The sequence below is a fragment of the Schistocerca nitens genome, chromosome 1, assembly GCF_023898315.1.
Source record: "Schistocerca nitens isolate TAMUIC-IGC-003100 chromosome 1, iqSchNite1.1, whole genome shotgun sequence".
In the NCBI taxonomy this organism is placed as follows: Eukaryota; Metazoa; Arthropoda; class Insecta; order Orthoptera; family Acrididae; genus Schistocerca; species Schistocerca nitens.
This window is the reverse complement of record NC_064614.1, coordinates 772,805,162-772,828,527: the sequence shown is the minus strand read 5'-3', so window position 1 is coordinate 772,828,527 and position 23,366 is coordinate 772,805,162. Positions and strand designations below refer to the sequence as shown.

Genomic DNA, 23,366 nt, shown 5'->3' with positions numbered 1-23,366 from the left:
CATGGAAACTGACGGTAGAAAAAGGAAGGGTGCGCAATACGTAACGTGGTAAAATGCCTGATACAATACAGCTGTAGTCAACAAACGTTATAAAAATACATGTGAGTTTACATGTAATGCCTGCATAAAAATCATGTCCACATATTCCTGAACATGATCATACAAATGGTCGCTGATGAACAAATCGGAAGCTTACATATCACTAACTGAACATTCTCCACTTCCAGCTAATAGAAAATTTCTGTCTTATCAGACTGTTCTGAAACAGAAACACTGTTCAGTATAGCACATCGTTTCACCACAGTAAATTAGTGCCTACATCAATTATTTAAAGGTGTAGTGAAACTTCCTGGAAGATTAAAACTGTGTGCCGGACCGAGACTCGAGCCAGGGCGTGAGTCGTGCTTGGGTAGCTCAGTACGTAGAGCACTTGCCCGCGAAAGGCAAAGGTCCCGAGTTCAAGTCTCGGTCCGGCACACAGTTTAAATCTGCTAGCAAGTTTCATATCAGCGCACACTCCACTGCAGAGTGAAAATATCATTCTAAAGATGTAGTGGTTTATCAAACTAATTCTTGTCGAGTAGCGTCAAATGGCTTCGTTTTTTTCGTTTCTAAAAATAAGGGTGAGGAATGATGTGTAATGAAATATTTTGTAAGAAAATTACTGAGTATTTCACATAACCAGTTTCGACTTAATTCACCATCACAGGATTTTTACGGATCTTGTTGTAGACGATGGAACACCGTCGTCCAAAGTTGATAAAAATGTGCACTCGTTGTCTCGAAGGCTGGGTGTCGTGACTAGTGCATGGCTGGTACTTCCCGCCGCTACTTCAGCGATTACAATCACCTAACAAATGATTGACAACGTGACGAATTCATTACTACGAAGTCAGTTACGTATATCTGGAAAACGCTATTTGCGTAGTTTTATAATTAAATATGGTACTCCTTCCAATTGCTTAACATTCCAAAATACATATTTTAAATTACTGGAGTATTGATGCACAGCTCATTGACTCATCTGTGCGTTCGCTAGTGTATTACGTCTGCAAGGGTTATATTCTTTGACCACAACCTTTCTAGCGTGACTTGAATCTTATGCCTCGAGCGCAGCCCGAGGAAGATTCACAGCGAGATCACGCAGTGGTCGGGCTGGCCAGACACAGCATGGAAAAACACGTGCCGGTTCAGTATGTAAGGCACGGATCGTCCGTAACGAGTAGTACCAGGTTCCATGGATAAATGTTGGAGAAAAAAAAATTCAAGAGCGAGAAGCTTCGGTAAGCACCTAAAATCATCTGCCCGCTTAACAATTTGCTTTTTCAGCAATGGCAATGTACGTATTAAGTTTACATTGAATTCACATCCCAAATGATGTAAAGTAACACGTTGAAGAAATAATGTAATAAAGGGCAGCAGAAAGTGACACACAAATTTGCTTTACAATTCCTAATAACCATTCTACTCGTATTGGCCACTGCAAGACAAAAATCGTTAACACAAAGGCCATGCAGAAGACACAGGTTTTGGTTTAATCGTAATGCTCGAATCATAAGTGAAATATAGGAAGTAAAATTAAACAGGATAGTCGCAGCAAGGAAGGCATCAGAGGTAGATAGCCATATAGAAGAGTTTTCTCCACATATCACCTCTACTGATATCTATTACTGACATGAAACTGATGAAAAAATATTTCTAAGAGAACGTTTAGTGTACAGCTGTTTATCCGAATGAAAGGTGTACCCCAGAATACCAAATTAGAAGAAATAGGAAGCACTTTAAATGCAGTGCTACAGAAAAATGAAAAGATTGTACGAGAAGAAAAGACACAGAGAACGAAAATAGGAGGAAACAGCGCACAGAAAACTATTATTTACTTGAAACTTTGTGTGACATGGGCTGCTTCTTCCGGAAATAACAGTGGCAGAAAGAGCGATAGAAAAGTGTAATGACAGACAGACTTTAATGCGGACAAGATTATGAAAATACAGGTCGTCATGTAGTAAAACGTGAATGAATGTGGATAGCTCCACTTGGGAAGAAACGGTGGATGCCATTGAGACCGTCACAGACGTATCTACCTCATCTTCTGTGACAGAGCAAAATTCAGTGACTATTGAACCTATAAAGCGCTATTGATGGCGGGAGATAATCCTAACGTACGGAAAATTGTAGACTGATGTCCAGAATGACCAGTGTGGTTTTCGGAACACTCTTCTGGGGCCATCCATTTTGTCACTTCATTGTTTACAGGGCAGAAATGCTGGTTAATAATAATTCTTTTAACAAAAACGACATGAGGATATGAAGTTCCCAGAAAATACTTTAGTTTATTGCGAATATGACGAACAGCAACAGACTGCAAGTTACTGCAACTTTTATATCGTGGTCGGACTTTATGATCGACCGCTGTCTTCCCGGGGCAATGCTCTTTTTAATTCAGCTATTCAAGAACTTCTCTCAGCCCGCCTTCAGAGCTTCAGTTGTGCCAGTAGGCCCCGTACCTGTCTACTACTGTTGAATTTTCAGAGAAGGTCATATGTATACACTGTCGGATCAAAATGATCCTGGTAATCATTAGTGGACATTAATATAGAGTACGCCCAACCCATCATTTTATGACATCTTGAAGTCTGCTAGTGACACATTCAATGAGATGTAAATTTCTGGAAGAATGGCAGCCCATTCTTCGAGAGGCGAAACTAGAGAATGTAATATGATCTTTGCATGCTAACGTCTGGAGCGAATTCGATGTTCCAGATCGCCCCAAACGTTACTATTGCTTTCAGATCGGGACCCTGGGCAGGCAACACCATTTTGGGAATGTCATCGTCCATAAACCATTGCCTCACAGATGGTGCTTTATGACAAGATACTTTTTCACGCTGTTACCATCCTCGCCTCCGAACTGTTACTCTACAGCTTTGTAAAATGTGTTCGTATCCTTCGCATTTTTCTTCAGCACAGTATGGGTCCACACGATAACCACGAAAAACATGCCCTTAACCCAACACCACATTCTCCGAACTTCACTGCTGGCACTGCACATTATGGCAGTCAATGTTCTCCAGGCATTCGTCAAACGCCGATCCTTTTATCGAATTGTCGCAGGATATAAGGGTACGTATGGGTACAGTGCCAACGGCCTTGCCGCAGTGGTAACACCGGTTCCCGTCAGATCACCGACGTTAAGCGCTGTCGGGCTGGGCTACCACTTGGAAGGGTGACCATCCGGTCCGCAGAGCACTGTTGGCAAGCGGGGTGCACTCAGCCCTTGTGAGACAAACTGAGGAGCTACTTGATTGAGAAGCAGCGGCTCCGGTCTCGGAAACTGACATACGGCCGGGAGAGTGGTGTGATGACCACATGCCGCTCCGTATTCACATCCAGTGACGCCTGTGGTTGAGGATGACTCGGCGGCCGGTCGGTACCGTTGGGTCTTCATGGCCTGTTCCGACGGAGTTTAGTTTAGTTTAATAATGGTACAGCGTGATACATCGCTCCAAATCACTCGACTCCAGTCATCCACTGTCCAGTGGCGCCCTCCTTCCTTACACCACCTCAAGCGTCGCTTAGCTCTGAGTACAGAAATGTGTGGCTCACGAGGAGCTGCTCCACCACACCACTGTACCCCATCTTGTAAACTCCCTACGCAGTGTCGTTGTGCCAGCTGAACTACCGGTAGTACTTTGGAACTCACAAGTGATTCCAGATTTCATGGGATTTTTAACAGCCATCCTCCTCTATTCTGGACGGTTCCTGTCAGTCAGTACATGGGGACTTCCTGATCTCTGTTTAGCTACGGTTAATCCTGCGCGTTTCTACTTCACAGTCACATCACCTACAGTCGGCTTTGGTAGCTTTAGAACGGTTGATGTATCCCTGATGGTTTTGTTACTCAGATGACATCCAAAGACTGGTCGACGTCACTGAGCTCCCCTGAACGTCCCTCTCTGCTGTTAGTGTTCTCTGCTGACAACACGATACTCCCCACCTCGTTTTATAGTGGCTCATCCACCTTTCGTGACATCTAGTAGTCAATACCGCATTCCATAGAGGTGTCCTGATACTTTTGACCAGCGTACGTACGAGGATCACTCAAAAGAAATGCACACTATTTTTTTTTTAAATCCGTCTTTCATTCTACATGTTTGAAGGTTTTACAGTGTGTAGATACATCCTTTAGGAACAATATTTTCATTCCTCCACATAGGTTCCATTCCTCTCAACTGCCTTACGCCATCTTGGAACCAGCGCCTGTATACAAACACGGTAAAATTCTGGATCAACCTGTTGGAGCCACTGTTTGGCAGCGTCAACAAGGGAGTCATCATCTTCAAACCTTGTTCCACGAAGAGAGTCTTTCAGTTTCCCAAAGAGATGATAGTCACATGGAGCCACGTCACGACTGTAAGGCGGGTGTTTCAGTGTTGTCCATCCGAGTTTTGTGATCGCTTCCATGGTTTACTGACTGACATGTGGCCGTGCATTACGTGCAACAGCAAAACAGCCTGCTTTTGCCGATGTGGTCGAACACTACACAGTCGAGCTTGAAGTTTCTTCAGTGTCGTCACATATGCATCAGAATTTATGGTGGTTCCACTTGGCATGATGTCCACAAGCAAGAGTCCTTCGGAATCGAAAAACACTGTAGCCATAGCTTTTCCAGCTGAAGGTGTGGTTTTGATTTTTTTTTTCTTGGTTGAATTTGCATGATGCCACTCCATTGATTGCCTCTTTGTCTCCGGTGGAAAATGATGGAGCCATGTTTCATCACCTGTCACAATTCTTTCAAGAAATTCATCTCCACCATTCTCGTACTGTTCCAAAAGTTCGCTGCATACCGTTTTTCTTGTTTCTTTGTGAGCCACTGTCAACAGCCGGCCGGAGTGGCCGTGCGGTTCTAGGCGCTACAGTCTGGAACCGAGCGACCGCTACGGTCGCAGGTTCGAATCCTGCCTAGGGCATGGATGTGTGTGATGTCCTTAGATTAGTTAGGTTTCATTAGTTCTAAGTTCTAGGCGACTGATGACCTCAGAAGTTAAGTCGCATAGTACTCAGAGCCATTTGAGCCACTGTCAACATCCTGGGAACCCACCCGGCACAAACCCTTTTTAACGCCAACACTTTCAGTATTCTTCAGACACTTCCTTCCCCTATCCCAATGTAGCGTGACAATTCGTTCACTGTGATGCGTCTGTCAGCAGTCACCAATTCGTTAACTCTCTGCACATTGTCTGGAGTGTGTGCAGAACGAGGCCTGTCGCTGCGAGGACAATCCTCAATATTGCCGTGCCCTCTTTTATCATGTAACCTGCTTGCCCACTGACTAACTGTACTGCGATCGACAGCAGCATTTCCATACACCTTTTTCAACTTCTTGTGGATCTTTCCCACTGTCTCGTTTTCACAGCACAGGAATTCTATGACAGCATGTTGCTTTTGACGAACGTTAAGAACCCATCTTGAAGACATACTGTGATGGCGCCACTCACGGGAACAGGTTGAACTAAGTATGAAAACAAGCGGGAAGGATGTATCTACACACTTAAAACTTTCACACATGCAGAATGAAAACTGTATTTTTACGAAAATAGTGTGCATTTCTTTTGGAGTGACCCTCGTAGTTTGCTTAGCTACTAGCACAGAACAGACATCGAGGACAGTCCCATAGTCACAGCATACGGGTTATTTTCAAGTCGTATCTGTGCGTACCAGCTACAGCCAGAGCAATCGCTAAATGCACTGTCTAGTGCAGAATGTAGTTGTGATTAACACAAAACTAGCGCCTGTGTTGACGTTTTTCTGGAATATGATTATAGGGACTAACCCTATTCCGGAAGAACATGTTAGCAACTATTATTTACTTTCACCCATTATTAGAGGAAAATTAATGTCACTGATAACGATGATTGATTGTACTTGATAAACAAATACAGAAACGCTACAGTCACAAAATCATTGATAAAATCGCAACAGTGCTCTGGGTTTAGTTCTTATTGAAATATGGAAAGAACTCAATTTAAGATCCGTAAGGATACAGCTGTCATCAATCCTAGAGTCTGAACACCACACTGCTTTACTAGGCATGTTCCTGTTGATTACCCCCGACGTCTGAATCGACTTTGCCAGCCAGTTACAGTGGGTTCTATTAATACACACAGTAGTAGCTGGTATTTTTCACGTTAACAAACAGTCCCAGAGGGGACAGAAATGAGAAGTGACAGACAAGAATTGAGGGACCGACCACGGAGCCACATTCCTGAATATTCCATTTAGCCGGTGCCGGGAATCGGCCTCCGCATCCGCCGTGTAACGGCAGTCCCACGTCGTCTTGAGGCCCCATGCGTTTCCGTCAGGATGTGACGGGGGAAGCGTACGATACGGATGGACTGTGGTAACATAGCTGCACCTCTTGGCTATGCACTCGAGACTGTCACCAGCGAAACTGTTACGGAAGGACCGCACGGGACTGTGTTCAGTGGTTCGCTTTAAAATTCGGGCACCAATGATGACATTTGTCTGTTTCGACTTCATTTCGTACACTGTAGTCCTACAACCATTTTCTGGGAGCTTGATATGAACTAGATATGCTGCGAGATGATCACAATTCTTCTTCCGAATACTGATATCCCATCTATCGCCACGAAAAACGTGATTCAAACGCAGTGTAGCTCTGCGAGCAAGAAAAGATTTTTATTTAATTTCTTTATTAACTTATATTTTTCACCCGATAATAACGCGATTTCAACAACAGAAATGCGACTGAGATACTTGTTTTAATCTTCAGTCCGAAGACTGGTTTGATGTTACTGTCCATGCTAATGTATCCTGTGCAAGCCATTTCGACTCTACATTATTACTCCAACCTACATACATTTGAGCGCACTTACTGTAATCAAGCGTTGGCATCTCTACTATTTTTCGAGTCCCCATGTTTTGCCCCTAACCAAAAATGGCATTTCCTTGATGCTGCAAGATGTGTTCTCTCAACCGATCCATTTCTTTAGTCAACTTGTGACAGTTTTCTTTTCTGATCATTTCGATTCTGTGCCCCAGTTATTCTATCTACCCATCTAATCATACTTCTGTATCACCATATTTGAAAAGTTTCTATTCTCTCGTCTGAATTGTTTTTCGTCCACGTTTCACCAGCGTACGAGACTGCACTACAGGTAAATACTTTCGGCAAATACTTCCTAACATTTAAATTTCTATTCAACTTTAAATTTCTTTTTCAGAATCGCTTCTTGCTATTTTCAGTCTATATTTTATATTGTCTCTGTTTCCGATATCGTCAGCTATTTTGCTGCTCAAATAACAAATCTCGTACACAACTTCTAGTATCTCATTTCTGATATTTCTCGCCATGGGCTTTGTTTTCACGACACTACCCATTCTCATTACCTGCTCTTCAAGTATTAGACCGTTTCATTTGCCTAATGCTTCGTCTGAAACTCGACAACCCCTGGTTCATTCAATTTATCCAGGTTCCATCTCAAATTCTTATATTACTGCAAATTCTTCACTTTCAGTCTTTAGTTCATAGTCAATCATTTAAGACTACAGTCGACAACTGCCCCATAATCACAGTTTAAAATCTGACTTTGAAATATTTTCACCATATAATCAGTCTCCTATTTCCAGTGCCTTAAGGTCTTTTACAAGCGTACAACCCTCTTGGTTCAAATGGTTCAAATGGCTCTGAGTACTATGGGACTCAACTGCTGAGGTCATTAGTCCCCTAGAACTTAGAACTAGTTAAACCTAACTAACCTAAGGACATGACAAACATCCATGCCCGAGGCAGGATTCGAACCTGCGATCGTAGCGGTCTTGCGGTTCCAGACTGCAGCGCCTTTAACCGCACGGCCACTTCGGCCGGCACAACCCTCTTGCTTGATTCTTAAAACAACTGCACCAATTAAAGATATAAAATTCAACTCTTTCGCTCCTTTCTTCCAGTCTACGTTCTACATTTTCCCTTCTCTTCCTTTTCTACCGCCAAATTCCTGCCAATCATAAATTTTCGTTTCCTAATAAATATCTGATCAATTTCTTTTATCTCGTCATATTTTATTTCAGTCTCTTCATCTGATAACCTAGAAGGCATATAAACTTTTACTGCAGTACTGAAGCAGCTACTGACCTACATCTATGTCCTACACAAAGCAGGTCTAACGTGTTGGGGTTCTGAAATATACGAGTACGTTAGTAACAAAGAGATCTAAATTCTTATTTGAAATGAAATGCAGGTCTTCCTTACTCAAAAAACAGTTGTTCCTAGAGATACAAAACATGTTTGACTTTTTTTATCTCTTTTGGCGTACAGAATCACCGGTATACACTGAAGGAAGTTCATAAATTGGAAAAAAACGTGGGGTAATGGGATGGAGAAGATCAGCACCATCAACATCGAAACTATCGCATACAGGGTATTAGCTTAGAAGGAATTTGATGGAGGGGGAGCGGGAACAGGATTATATAGAGGCGATTGTCAAAGGGGCACCTTAAATATTCTGCTGTAGCAATTTGGGTGAATACTGTAAAACTTGACAAGTATGAAACTCGCTTCTCGTCAATGACATGTTCAGTTACTCGTTCTAATACTGTCGAAGAAACGCGTCTCCAAATCAGCAGTGCCGTTAAACAGAATCGTAAGGGAAGACGGCAGTTTAAGGCTGGACGTATTGTCTACGACGAGTCAACGAACGGAGTATAAGCTAAGACCAGACAAGTCTGCCTTGTCCCCTTCAAAGATCCCATCTCGGCGTTCTCCTTAACCGATTTAAGGAAACCACCGTCAATCAGACAGCCGTTGTTAATCCTGCGTGACGACTAATGCCCCGTCTCGCTTTGTGACGATCAGGAACGAATATCTGCATATCGCACAGAACTTTGGAGACGATGCTTTGAGCCGCACGCTACGTTTTCTCTACGACTGGTTCTCATTAGCTCCACTACCGTCACTACCTTCAACAGTGAGCGCTAAATGACTCCTGTAAGCACAACGGCGATTCCTGCTCCGCGCATCCGTCGGTCGCTGAAGAAACCGATGGCAGTGTGCAACACACTTCGCTGATCAGCTGAACAAAGTTCGTATTTAATTCTAGCATTAGTAAGATAGTGACCTTTACATAGTCGAAATGAGCCTAAGTACCAACACCAGACAGCTAATGTCAACGATTTACTCTTCTATGACAAGAATTTGACACTGATGACAATGACTTTTTCTCCGCTGGTGCATACTGCACCATCAAGATGAGTAAAATGCTGACTCTATTTACGATTATTGGCGTCGTTGTACGATTCTTATGATATTGTGGGTCTGTATTTCTAACGGGTGAACTGGAGTGTCGACATGAAATTCTTTGTTTCGGTCGCTTCCTCGACTATAATACAACCAAAGTTAGTGTAAGTGTACAACGACTCTGTTACTTCAATCTCAAAGGCGGCTGAATTAACCAGTGCGTTTTCATTATTTTCTCCGTTGTTTTATGAGGAGAATTTTATGTCTGGATGAGTAGCTGAAAGTTACTGGGCAGTGATTACGCCGGGTTGCAGCGATTCAGCCTGGCTGATTCGAACGAATATTAGGATACAACCTAGAAACAAGTAGCAAAGAAAAAATAAAAGTAAACCTAAGCGTGTAAGTTCTTTCCAGAAAAGAAAGGAACGAAGTGTCATACTTCGTTTTAAGGAGATCCACTTAGGCTCTTCAAAATATTTACCACCAACGAAAGCATCGAGAAAGTGCATAAAATGGTATTATCCTATGGGAGGTTACGTGTGTTCCTGAAACTAGTAAAAAAATAAATATTAGAGATTATCGCTCTGCTCTGAATGTTGAGAAAAAGGCTATAATCAACTTTTCTTTGATAATATATTTGAAGATGTGCCACGAAGAGTTTATAAGCGTGAAACCAGTCAGTAACCGCCTTATTTGGAACAGGAATTAACACTTTCTTCTTGAAGTGTGGAAGATTAGTAAGGCTGCAGTACGTAGTACTTGAAGGGTCACGATGTACACCATGTGATCAAAAGTATCCGGACACCTAACTGAAAATGTGTTACAAGTTCCTGACGCCCTCCGTCGGTAGTGCTGGAATTCAATATGGCGTTGGCCCACTCTTAGCCTTGATGACAGCTTCCACTAACGCAGGCATACGTTCAGTCAGGTGCTGAAAGGTTTCTTGGGAAATGGCAGCCCATTCTTCACGGAGTGCTGCACTGAGGAGAGGTATCGATGTCGATCGGAGAGGCGTGGCACGAAGTCGGCGTTCCAAAACATCCCAAACGTGTTCTATAGGATACACGTCAGGACTCTGTGCAGGCCAGTCCATTACAGGGACGTTACTGTCGTGTAACCAATACGCCACAAGCCGTGCATTATGAACAGGTGCTCGATCGTGTTGAAAGATGCAATCGCCGTCCCCGAATTGCTCTTCAACAGTGGGAAGCAAGAAGGTGCTTAAAACATCAGTGCAGGCCTATGTTGTGATAGTTCCCCGCAGAACCACAACGGGTACAAGCCCCTTCCATGAAAAACACGACTACACCATAACACCACCGCCTCCGAATTTTACTGTTGGCACTATACACAGTGGCAGATGACGTTCACCGGTCATTCGCCATTCCCACACCCTGCCATCGGATTGCCACATTGTGTACCGTGATTCGTCACTCTAACCAACGTTTTTCTACTGTTCAATTGTCCAATGTTTACTGTCCTAATACCAAGCGAGGCGTCGTTTGGCGTTTACCAGCGTGATGTGTGGCTTATGAGCAGCCGCTCGACCATGAAATTCAAGTTTTCTCACCTCCCGCCTAACTGTCATAGTGCTTGCAGTGGATCCTGATGCAGTTTGGAATTCCTGTGTGATGGTCTGGATAGATGTTTGCCTATTACATATCACGACCCTCTTCAGCTGTCGGAGGTCTCTGTCAGTCAACAAACGAGGCCGATCTGTACACTTTTGTGCTTTACGTGTCCCTTCACGTTTCCACTTCACTGTCTCATCGAAACAGTGGACCCATGGATGTTTAGGATTGTGGAAATCTCACGTACAGACGTATGACACAAGTGACACCCAATCATCGGATCACGTTCGAAGTCTGTTGAGTTCCACGAAGCGCCCATTCTGTTCTTTCACAATGTCTAATGACTACTGAGGTCGCTGATATGGAGTACCTGGCAGCACAATGCACCTAATATGAAAAACGCATGTTTTGGGGGTGTCCGGATACTTTTGATCACTTAGTTAAGTTAGAGGTCCGTACACACGCAGCAATTTGTCGGCCGACCAACCGACCAATTTCATGGCATCAAAAACAGGTCCAGAACGACTGCAGTCGACAATTACAGCGCCGGCCAGTTGCTGTGATTTATTTATCTGAAGTTCATTGTAGCATGGTCTTCAAAATCTTTCTTGTTTTATGTAGAAACAAAAATGTGGGTTTGCCTTGACTGTTTTAAAGGCGGATAAAAAAAAGCCGAGAGGAAACGGTGGGCAAAGAAGTGGCTAATGCAAGAAAAAAAAAACTAAACCAACGTTCTGTTAACTTCAGCAACAGGGATCAGATGATTTTCGTAATCATCTAATATTGTGTAAATGACGCAGTTCGGAGCTAACATCGTCAAACCATTCTTAATGAAATAGAATGCAGTCACCGGAGAGGTTGCAAGCTGCGAAGTGAGGCTGCTCATATGATTTCTAGCGACTAGCAAACGTTAAGAGGATCTCAAATTAAGTGTTGTTGTATTCCCGCAACCTGAAACCTGAAATGTTATTTATATTTGACGGAGGAAATACACCACATTAGAGCAAAATAAATAAAGCATAAGATGTTCATGGAAACGTTATGAATTTATTTATGTACGTATCGTAAAAGTTGACCTGTAAGTGTAAGAAACTCAGATTCGAAGAAGAAATACTAAACATGGTGGTGGCGCTCATCATCTAATAAATACAACAGATACATAAGAAATAAAGCATTTAACAACTGTTAGACCTTTATAGAGCCCCACAATTTGCCCCTCATAGCAGGAAGCTTTGATATAGGCAGGACTTTTTTAATACTTATAACAATGATGCAAGTAGATTTAACGAATTAATGGCCATTTAATGTCGATTCAAATGGCTCTATGCAATATGGGACTTAACATCGGAGGTCATCAGTCCCTTAGTCTTAGAACTACGGAAACCTAACTAACCTAAGAACATCACAGGATTCGAACCTGCGACCGTAGCAGCAGCGATGTTCCGGACTGAAGCGCCTAGAATCGCTCGGCCACCGCGGCCAGCTTTAATGTCGGTATTTCGGTTTTTAGATTTCCGGTATGTATCGGAAATACCATCTAAAACCAAACACAGATGCTCGACAGTCTTTTACTCTATGTGCCACACGAAATCATTGTGGGGTCGTTGAAAAAAATGAAAAAAAAGACGTGCTTCATTTCTTGCATCTATATTGCTACACTCCTCGTACGATGTATCCCAAAAACATCTGTTCTCTTAATTTCTCCAGGAACTGTCAAAGTTTCGTCCAGCCCGCACCCTGACAATAATATTAGAACAGCATTTAATTCTGCCCTCATAATGAGAAAAGACGCTCTTTTGTCGGGAGGTCGGTACGACAGTGCTACACACGACACAGTTTGTTGGATGGAGTGGTGGAGGGTCGGCTGTCAGATGGTCCTACTCGCCCGACACTCCGACAGGGAATGTTCGTCGGTCGATCGGTCAAAACGCCCACAAACGTCCAGTTGGTCGGTCGGTCGGTGGATGCGTGCGCAGGGCGCTTAAAGCTAGGAGGTCGGCTGGATGATGCCTTACCTGGCAGTGGGCAACGGACCCAGCTAGATCGTGAGGCCGGTGACAGGCGGAGTGGAATTCCAGCGCGTCGGGCGGCCCGTTGCCTGACGTCTGTTGTGTGGCAGCCGAACGGCGACTGTGTTGTGGAGCGCCGCGGCATGCGGCATTCCAGCGCACCCCGCTGCCGCCACCTGCCGTGCTGCGGTGCGGTGCGTGGCGCTGCCGTCTGGCTTTCTCGCGGCCTTGAGCCGTGGCCCGCCGCCACGTCCCACCGACCAACTTTCCAGGTGGCCGAAGAGCGGGCGCGCTTTCTCCGCCCGCTCCGACAAACATTCACATCCGACACTCCAAGGAAAGAGCAGTTTCGATGCTCTCTGCGTAGAGTCGTGTCGCAGCTCGTATGGCCTATGTAGGGTGAATCCGAACTGCCCCTACAATATTTCCTAGTTTTCTCATAGATATTTCTGGTACATGCGATCCGTGGCCTTCGATGGTTCGTTACACAGTAATAGCATTTTATTTGATTTGATACCCCCAATTATTTTCGTATCAGTATTGCACTGAAAATATCTGCACAACACTGCGAATATCAACGGTTTGGAATCAAAACTAGTCCTTCGCTCTCGGTACCTACTGCTGACAACATTAACGGCCACTTCACTCTTTCAGTAACTGTCGATTCTAGGATGACCAGCTCTCCCGTATTTCCTGGGATCTCCCGTGTTACAGCAGTATTTTTTTAATCCTAACGGCCCCCTAATCGACCTCTTTTTTCCGTGTATTTTGTCAGTGATAACTATTGTAAATACTAATACCACGAACTACTATCAGTGGTTCATGATTCCTGACCGATAGATCTCGAAAAGTTTTTGTATAATAATCGATGCTATTGTCGACATATAGTCTGTGTCTTGTTCGTGCTTCTATCGGAAAGAAGACGGTTGTCGGCTTAGCTCAAGGAATGCAAGCAGAGTGGGAAGAATGACATAGTGTAAGCGTCTAGAGGAGTCGTGAGAGAGGGACGATTACTTCTTTCTCAGTCAACCTGGTAACCGACGGATGTACTCACCTTGTGCCAGACAGGCAGCTGTGGTTCAAAACACACGGAAGGACTCACGAAAGAGAATTATAGAGACGTTCATGTTCACACATGCTAGTTGCGCTATTTATTTCTCAGCTGACTCGCACAGCACAACATTCCGCAACACATCGAAAGAGTATTTTCTCTTATGAACATTAAGTGGACGTTTTGTAAAAGTTCGTCACCAGTTTTGTAAAGGCGTCGTCGCTACTGCCGTGAAGGCCGAGTTGCCACTGTTGTTACGGTAGGCCGAGTTTGTGAGCTCGTGAAGCGGCTTCTGGTGCAGTACACCGCTAAGACAATTTCTCCCTCCCACTATTACGCAGCTAAGCCTCAGGTTCAGATAACGGTATAGGAGATCCAAGGTTCTATAACACTCCAACAAATCAATAACAAAGTCACACATATGAGCTAAAAGGCTTACTTACCTTTGTGACTTGATGAATGATTAAGTCTGCAACACTGCATGCAATATAACACAAAAGGGCTCTCAGTGACTGAGTGCAAGTAATCGTAGGTAAACTTCACAGTCACAGCAAGTACAATTTCCAGCAACTGTCTATCCACTTCCAAGAGTTCACTAAACGACGCTCCCTGTCTAAGCCAGCCCTAGACGATGATCTATAACCAAGTGGGCGAGAGCTCCTCTTCTATCTTCCAAGTACGCTTCTGTCCGTTGCCGTCCTGTTATTGGCGGATTGTACTCGGCCGGCAACTGGCCGAGGCGAAGTCGATATCTTCATCCTCAGTGCCGCCCTTAGTGCTAGTGGAACTCGCACAAGTGGCGAGTCTCTATGACACCAGGTCGTATCTTTGCGCCTGCGGTACCTTTGCCCTGCCTGTGTCTTGTTCGGACGACACAGTAGGTCTGATCAGAGAAACAGAAGCACCTTAGAATGATGAAGCCAGAGCTTATGACTGAAATCAATTTTGTTTATAATAATAGATTTTTTTTTTAAATTTGTACAGGAAGGTAATAAATTGCAGAGTTCTGCAGCTTATAAATAAGCACTTTTGGGGTACACGTCTATATTCAGATTTGTTAAGTTTTGTTGTGATTATATTTGCGTATCACACGCGATGAACAAATAAATTGGTTTGTATAGGTTAGACTTTTTTCCATTCCACAGACCCAAAAATAAGGTGGTCTCGTCGGTGTGGAACATGTCAGAAAACATGATATAACAAATATATTTAGAAAACTTGAGTGTAATACTCATTCCTGAATTTACTCCACGCACTTTTGCACTCTAAAAAATTTCTTCCGGATTGGGAAGTTACCCCAAAATATGATACCGCATGACGTAATTGAGTAAAGGTAAGCAAACTGTGCCAGCTTGCCGGCCGCTGGTGGCCGAGCGGTTCTGGCGCTACAGTCTGCCTCGGGCATGGATGTGTGTGTTGTCCTTAGGTTAGTTAGGTTTAAGTAGTTCTAAGTTCTAGGGGACTTATGACCTCAGCAGTTGAGTCCCATAGTGCTCAGAGCCATTTGAACCATTTGAGCCTGTGCCAGCTTTTTTTCATATTTATATCGCCATTGTCGCCCATTCCAAGAGAATGCGATGAAGTAGTGGAGTTGAATTTTATTGCGACCATATCTCCCTTAAACCTCCCGTAAAATCGTGGTCAGATGTTGGTCAGCTCCTTTGAAACCGTGAGCAAATGTTGGTTGTCCTAATCGATTCTGTGTCGGGTCATTTTTTTTTCGACATTATTAGTTGTACGTTAACTGTGGTACGCAATAGTACGGACACGTTTACTGACGAAGAGTTAGCTGATCTGCACCTCGCGTATTGGTTCACTGAACGCAGTGTGAGAGCGGCCAAACGACGGCAACTTGCTGAGCTGTTCTCTCAGCGACGGCAATCGCATTACAGTACGGGTACCGATAAATCTACACATACACGCCTACTAGAAACCGTCTCCGTCTGTATTTGAATAGAAAATACTAGCCGTGCGAGATATGCCAGAATACCCATTCGGGAAGAGAATGTGTCACACGCGATGATGATTAGGGAGACGAACCAGATAGATCATAACATTATCTTTATTGTATATAAAGCCACGGGTATCATGTGTCCCTCATACTACTCAGAAAATATCTCTGAAGAACCTCTTGAAATGAGTCGGCGGTGTTCGTGTGCAGCCTCTATAGAACAGGGGCTGTCTTGAGAGCAGACAAGTCTGATAGCATGCGAAAGTAAAACACGTGCCAAGCGTAAATCTTGGCGTTGTCTCCATGGGTGGAAATGAATCTGAATTATGCGAAGTGGATGTACCACGCCGGAAGTGACTGGTTCCAGATGCCCTAAGGAAGTTTGTGTTTCAAGTGACATTCACACTGATGCGCTACGTTTTATTTTTGATAATACAAGTACAGGAATACGGGAGCAATGTCTTAACTGGTAGAGCCTCATATCGTTTCAATTTCTTGCAAGAGAGCAACAAAATTAAATTCAAGGAAAAAGTTTCTAAGCACTGACTTATGTTTTTCAGACAACTCCATCGCTGTAGAATTCCCTGTGCTGTTGAGGAAGAATGGCAACGTCCATGGGCGTCCGCGGAAATTTTTCCAGCTATAGGGAAGGACGAGGGAGCAAAACTCTAAAACTGTCATTTTTGATGTTCCATAAGTTGGTCACTTTCGAGAAACATCCTATCATAGGAAATAAAATTTTATATGTGACGCAAGAAACTCATTACTTCCTGGAGAGCTGATCGTATCTCCTACTGTCATTATAAGAACCACCTACCTATGATAGTTCAGGAGATATGACATCACAAACAATGATATGCATGAAAAACTACCGCATCATGCATGACGTTCAAATTTATTATTTCTCTGCCGTGAACTCTATTCGCAGCACATTTTACGAACAGTATACACCTATGCCGTTGAATGTACCTACACGAATATATCATTGTACTACACTGGGAATGATGGGAAAAACGCTGCATCATGCATGAAGTTTTAATACATTCATTCTTTACTAAAAATCGGGTCAAATGAAGGAAATCCCTGACACCTGGCAGCGCTTTTGACAGCTATCAACTACGAGGCGCAAATGGGTGTAGATGAGAAAAATAGCCGTCTATAGAGCTATGAAGAGCTTTTGTCATAGAGCCATTTACAACTGCACATGGACGAAGCTCCTGCTTAAGGACAAATCTCTATCTGACGCGCTGGTTTCAGTGTTGGAGAAAGTGCAGAACTTTTCGCCCACTACGAGGAAACGATACGTTCTGCATATTATTAGCTCTGTTGAACAGGGAATCCTTGAACTGCCCTAGGGAGCTGTCAAGGGAGTCAGACGGGAGACTTGCCGTGCTCTGAGACGGACGCCCGCGCCCAAGAATAATATTTCGGCTGCAGAGAGGTCAGCGCTTCGATCCCTGCGTGATGATTGTACTATTGCTATCTTACCGGCGGATAAGGGTAACGCAGCTGTTATCTTCTCCATACAGATGTATGTCAACAATATGAACGAGTTATTGAATGATTCTGCATATTGCCTTCCAAAAAAGGACTCTACAACTGTACTGGGCACTACACATTAAAGTTTGAATAGTTTGGCTCTAGCCCCCGCGTGCTATGCCACGAAAATATATACATATATATATGTTACACCCAGCTTAATTGAGTGGCCCAGAGATGTGGCTGGTCTCAATATCTGGCTACGTTTTTCGTCATAGGGTGTCAGCTCACAACTGTCGTAAACTCAATTTTTAAACTGGCCTAAAATATAACAAAACAATGCAGGCAGGTATTGCGGTGAAATTTAAAATATTGTGTCACTCACTTTGATTTATAATTTGAACAAATAGCTTATTTTTCTTCAATATATTCACTAAACACTTAAAATGCAGTCTGTGGAGCTCTTACGCAATGGGGGCCATTAATAACTGATGATACAACACTTCACTATAAAATTTATATGTCGCGATCACGGCACTCGACAGCCTGTTCACAATTCACAAAATACGCTCTTGTCTGCTGTCCTGACCACTATATTGCCTTCCACTTGATCGCTTTCGAAAGTCGCAGCATACACACTTGTCCCCGAACGTGGCTACCAACCCACCACTACCCCCAGATGGGCGGCACGTCTGGCGCTAGGCGTCGCTCCAAACCGAATCCCCTGTCATCAAAGATGACCGCCCTATGCACACTCGAAGCGACTGCCTAACTCAAAACAACGTTTGACAAAAAGGATTATGAATATTCTAAAACTAAAAACAAAATCACATATGATACATTGAAAAATATGGAAAATTTTCGGGAAATAACAATTTACGGCCAATTTTCTGTATCTGCCAACGTTTTTTCACAAATAATGTTCTTGTAGCGCGATTTTGATTTTTTCAGATTTTTGATACTAAACATAAATAAACAAATAAAATTCCTTATTTCATTATCTACCTCTTTAAACTTTAGAATGTTGCCGCTAGTTTCGTCTCTTTAAATTTCTTACCAAAAACACAGTTTCTCTCTGTCGAATCCCATATTCCGACCTCCCGTTCAAGAATGGCAGACACTTTGCTAAGTCGGCTAAGATTGCTCGATGCAGCTCTACTAGCTGCATCCCTAGACACTTTGTTCATATTAATCGGCCAAAGCATTGCTGAGATATTAGCTTTTGAACTTTCGTAAATTTACAATTTTTAAGACGACAGTAACATTCGAAGTATTACATATTTTCGTGACGCACCTAGATAATTTAGTTTTACATATATTTCTGTCTATGAGTGGCAACTCCCATCTCCGTGTCACTCTTAGTTTTGTTTTCATTAATTTTTCTCTGGCATATAAATTTCTCCAAGCGCGCAAACACGGCCATATGCGCCCCTGCCAAGAGTGCACTCGGGTTTTTCCAACGCCGCGTACACGCTAGCCGCTCGCCACGGCCTCTTAGCAACCGCCAGCCACGTGCTCTGCCGCGGGAAACTGCCGCTCTGATCTCCTGCCACACCTTGTACGCTCACAACCCCATGACCATACAATGGAGGACTTAAGAGCTTGTCAAGAGGACCACGATCTCTGAGGTTGTGGCAAAGATACTCCAGATACAAGCAAGCACCTGTTCCCCTGAGACTATATGGACTGCCTAAGATTCACTAGAATACTATGCCTGTTCGACCAACAGTTAGCAATATTAGAGCGTCAATATGCAACCCATCTAAACATCTAACGACGAAAGTGAGCCAATTATGGGGAACATGTGAGCAACACATTCACTACACAGAAGATTTTATCTGTTGGTTTAGCAAATTGCGCCTTGTACCATCAGGTATTCTCGTTAGATTCGATGTGATTTTACTTTTCACTGAAGTGCCATTCCAGGAATCACTGTTGTTCATTGGCGAGAAGCTGGAAGGGAAGGTTGTTGATTTGTTTAACCTTGTGCTCACCTCGCCTTAATTTTTTTTCAGTGTCTCATACTTTGAACAGCGGGTAGTTCCTTGTCACCCCATTGTGGACAATATTTTTATGTTAGATTTTGAGGAGAGAGCTCTCCAATCGGTGGCGTTGAAACCTACTTTCTTTTGGCAATACGTGGATGACATCTTTGTCATCTGTCTTTAGGACATTGCGTTGTCATTTTTGCGACGCTTAAATTGTCTGCATTCGAACATCACGACGGTGGTGGAGAAAAACGGCGAACAACATTTCCTGGACGTGTTTGTGCGATAAAGGAGGCTGCAGCCTGGATCACGCTATGTACCGTAAACCTGCATACACAGAGTTGTACTAGCGGTGCACCAGCTGTCACCATCATGCATAACGAAGTAGCCTGCATAGATTGTTGCTCCACGGAGCATGAGCCATACCGGATTCTGACAACTTATCTGATGAGCTACGAAACCTCCACAGCGTATTTTCAAATGTTCAATTGTGTGTCAATTTCTAAGGGACCAAACTGCTTAGGTCATCGGTCCCTACACTTACACACTACTTAAACTAAGTTATGCTAAGAACGACACACACACACTCGTGCCCGAGGGAGGACTCGAACCTCCGGCGGAAGTGGCGGTGCAGGCGTATTTTCAGAGAATGGGTATTATGAACGGGAGATTCGTCTTGCCTTACGCCCAGCGCTGACTGGAGAAAGTGAGGAGCTGGAATAATGTGATGAACAAATCAGGAATGGTCGTTTTGTCATACATTGGTTGTGTTTCTTTGAAAAAAGAAAGATTATTGCAGAAACATAAAGTTAAATACGTCTTTCGTCCACCAATGAAACTCAGCGCTCTTTTAGGCTCAGTGCAAGATGATCTTTGTTCAAGAACGCCTGGTGTATATAACATTGTCTGTAGCTACAGGATGTCGTACATAGCACAAACTTGTCGCACCGTATATTGAACATCGATGACACACATGTCTGGACGAGCCAGAGAAATCTGCAGTGGACGAGCATTGTCTCAATACAGGACATTGTATGGAACACAAAAACACCGAAATTCTGTTGTCGACGTCTTCTTACAGGGAGAGTGTTATTAAAGAAGCGGTAGACAAGTTGCTTAACAGGGACACGGAATACCAACACTGCACGCTGGCCACGTTGAAATCACAGTGAATACAAAAAAGAATTGTTGGTCGTGCGAGGGAGAACGCTGTGGTGGCGACATGGGTATGTGGCTGACAACGGCGAGGACGGGCACACGCCGGCGCGGGCACGTATTTCGGCAGGCGGCTGCCGACAGAGGGCGCCGGGGCAGTCGTGTGAAGTTAGCACCCCTTTTACGAGAAATGTACATTTTTTTTTCATAGTTCTTGATAGATGTGCCATAGTTCTAGAGTTCTTTATACAAAATTTGCATAGTTCTGCAGAATTTAACGAAGAAAACAACAATACTCGAAAAAATTTTCGTATCGTAAATATTCTTTGTCAATTTCCGCAAAATGTAAATAAGTACAAGAGTACTGAGCACAGTTTTGAACAGAGCTCCAAGAGTTCTATCGGAAATCACAGTAACATTTTTTTGTGCAGCTAATAGTTTACGAGATAATTGCAATGTAAGGAGAAAATCTTTTCACTTACTGTGAAGTTGGCACCATTTTTTTCAGAAATGTATATTTTTTTCAAAGTTCTTGATAGATATGCCATAGTGCTAGAGTTCTTTGTACAAAATTTGAATAGTTCTGCAGAATTTAGCGAAGATATCAACAATATTCGAAAAAATTTTCGTACTGAAAATACTCTTTGTCAATTTTCGCAAACTGTAAATAAGTACAACAGTTCTAAGCATAGTTCTGAACAGAACTCCTAGAGATCTATCGAAAAGCCAAGTAACATTTTTTTTGTGCAGCAAATAGTTCACGAGATAATCGCAATTTAAGGAGAAAATCTTTTCACTTACTGTGAAGTTGGCACCCTTTTTTTCAGAAATGTATATTTTTTTCAGAGTTCTTGATAGATATGCCATAGTGCTAGAGTTCTTTGTAAAAAGTTTTAATAGTTCTGCAGAATATAACGAAGAAAACAATAATACTCGAAAAAATTTCGTAAACATTTTTTGTTAATTTTCGCAAAAAGTAAATTCGTACAACAGTTCTGAGGGCAGTTCTGAACAGAATCCGAATAGTTAAATCGAATATCGTAATAACAGTTTTTTGTGCAGCTAATACGTTACGAGATAATTGCAATTTAAGGAGGAAACCTCTTCACTTACTGTGAAGTTGGCACCCTTTTTTTCAGAGTTCTTGATAGAAATGCCATATTTCTAGAGTTCTTTGTACAAAATTTGAATACTCCTGCAGAATTTAGCGAAGAAAACAAAAATACCCGATAAAATTTTCGTATCGAAAACATTCTTTGTCAATTTACGCAAAAAGTAAATTCGTTCAACAGTTCTGAACAGAACACCAAGAACTCTATCGAAAATCCTAATAACATCTTTTTGTGGCGATCATAGTCTATACGGTAACTGCTTTGATGTTAGACCCACTGTCTCCACATAAAAAAATAAATTCGTACAACATTTTTGATGAACAGTCCTAGATAACGCCCCAAGATTTCTATCGATAATCATAATAACATTTTTTGTAGCTATAATAGATTGTAACATAACTGATTAATTGTGGGGCTCACTTACTCTACAAACAAATTATGTCCAGTCGTACGTTCTGATGACGGCTCTGGATAGCACTGTAAGAGTTCTATCGAAAATACTAGTAACATATTCTGTGCAGGTAATTGTTTACGTAGTAACTGCATTTAATAAGGAATGCTTATGAGCATTTCTCGTGAAGTCTGCACCCCTTTTACGAGAAATATACATTTTTTCGTAGTTCTTGATATGTATGCAATAGTTCTAGAATTCCCTGCTCGAAACACGAATATTTCTGCAGAATTTCGGGAAGAAAACAACAACTCGTTAAAATTTTGGTATAGTAAAAAATTATTTGTAAATTTGGAAAAAATAAATTTGTATAACAATTCTGTTGGCAGTTCTGGATAGCACCCGAAGCGTTGTATTGAAAATGATAAGAACATTTTTGTGGCAATAATAGTTTATACGATAATTATTTTAATCTGATACTCACTTTCTGTAAGAAAATAAAATTCGTAGAATGGTTCTGATGACAGTTCTGAATAGCACCCACAGAGTTCTACCAAAAACTATAATAACATTTTTTGTGACGATGACATTATATGAGATAATTAATGTGGAACTCACTTTTGTCATGTAAAAATAATAAATTCGTACATAAGGCCTGATGGCATTTCTTAATAGGACCCTAAGAGTTCTACCGAAAACTGTAATAACATTTTTTGTGGGGATAACAGTTAATGAGATAATATCATTTACGAGAGACCCACTTGGTCTACATTATGATAAATTGGCACAACCCTTTTGCTGACAGTTCTGGATAGCACCGAAAGAGTTCTTTTAAAAACCCTCATAACATTTTTATGGTGTCAATAGATTATGAACTAGATTGTGTGTTCACTCTGCAGTGGGTATGCGCCGATGTAAAACTTACTGGCAGATAAAAACTGTGTGCCGGACCGGGTCTCTAACCCCAGGCTGTGACGAAGGAATATCGTCACAATATCCTTTCTTTCAGGAGTGCTACTTCTGCAATTTTCGTAGGACACCTTCTGCGAAATTGGAGACGCAGGAGATGAGGCACTGCTGGAATCACAGCTATGAGGACGGATCGTAAATTCTCACTTTTATTTTGGAATTACGTGAGACATAAACAGTGTTACAATGTGCAATGCAGTACACAAGAAGCTCTTTTATCCGGACTAGGTGGGACCGGAAGTAATCCGGATAACCGAAAATCCGGATATATATTCTAATAAATACAAATAGTCTAAATGTTCAGCACTGTAGAAATTTCGGTACACCTTCTTAAGACTGACTGTGGTAACTGTAGGTGGAAGCGTGGGATGTGCACGATTAGATGATTCGAAGAGAGAAGGCTTGTCAGTGCAAAACAAACAGACGGCTGAGAGAGC

The 23,366-nt window shown here is 42.7% G+C and overlaps 1 protein-coding gene across 1 annotated transcript in view; it reads right to left on the bottom strand.

Moving 5' to 3' along the window:
* LOC126202979 (putative fatty acyl-CoA reductase CG5065) overlaps positions 1-12,999 on the bottom strand; it is a 141,972-nt gene extending 128,973 nt beyond the window's left edge. The window contains exon 1 of the mRNA XM_049937202.1: positions 12,840-12,999. The gene's annotated coding sequence lies outside the window, so the exon portion shown is untranslated. The remainder of the gene's footprint in view (positions 1-12,839) is intronic.
* Positions 13,000-23,366: the final 10,367 nt, after the last annotated feature.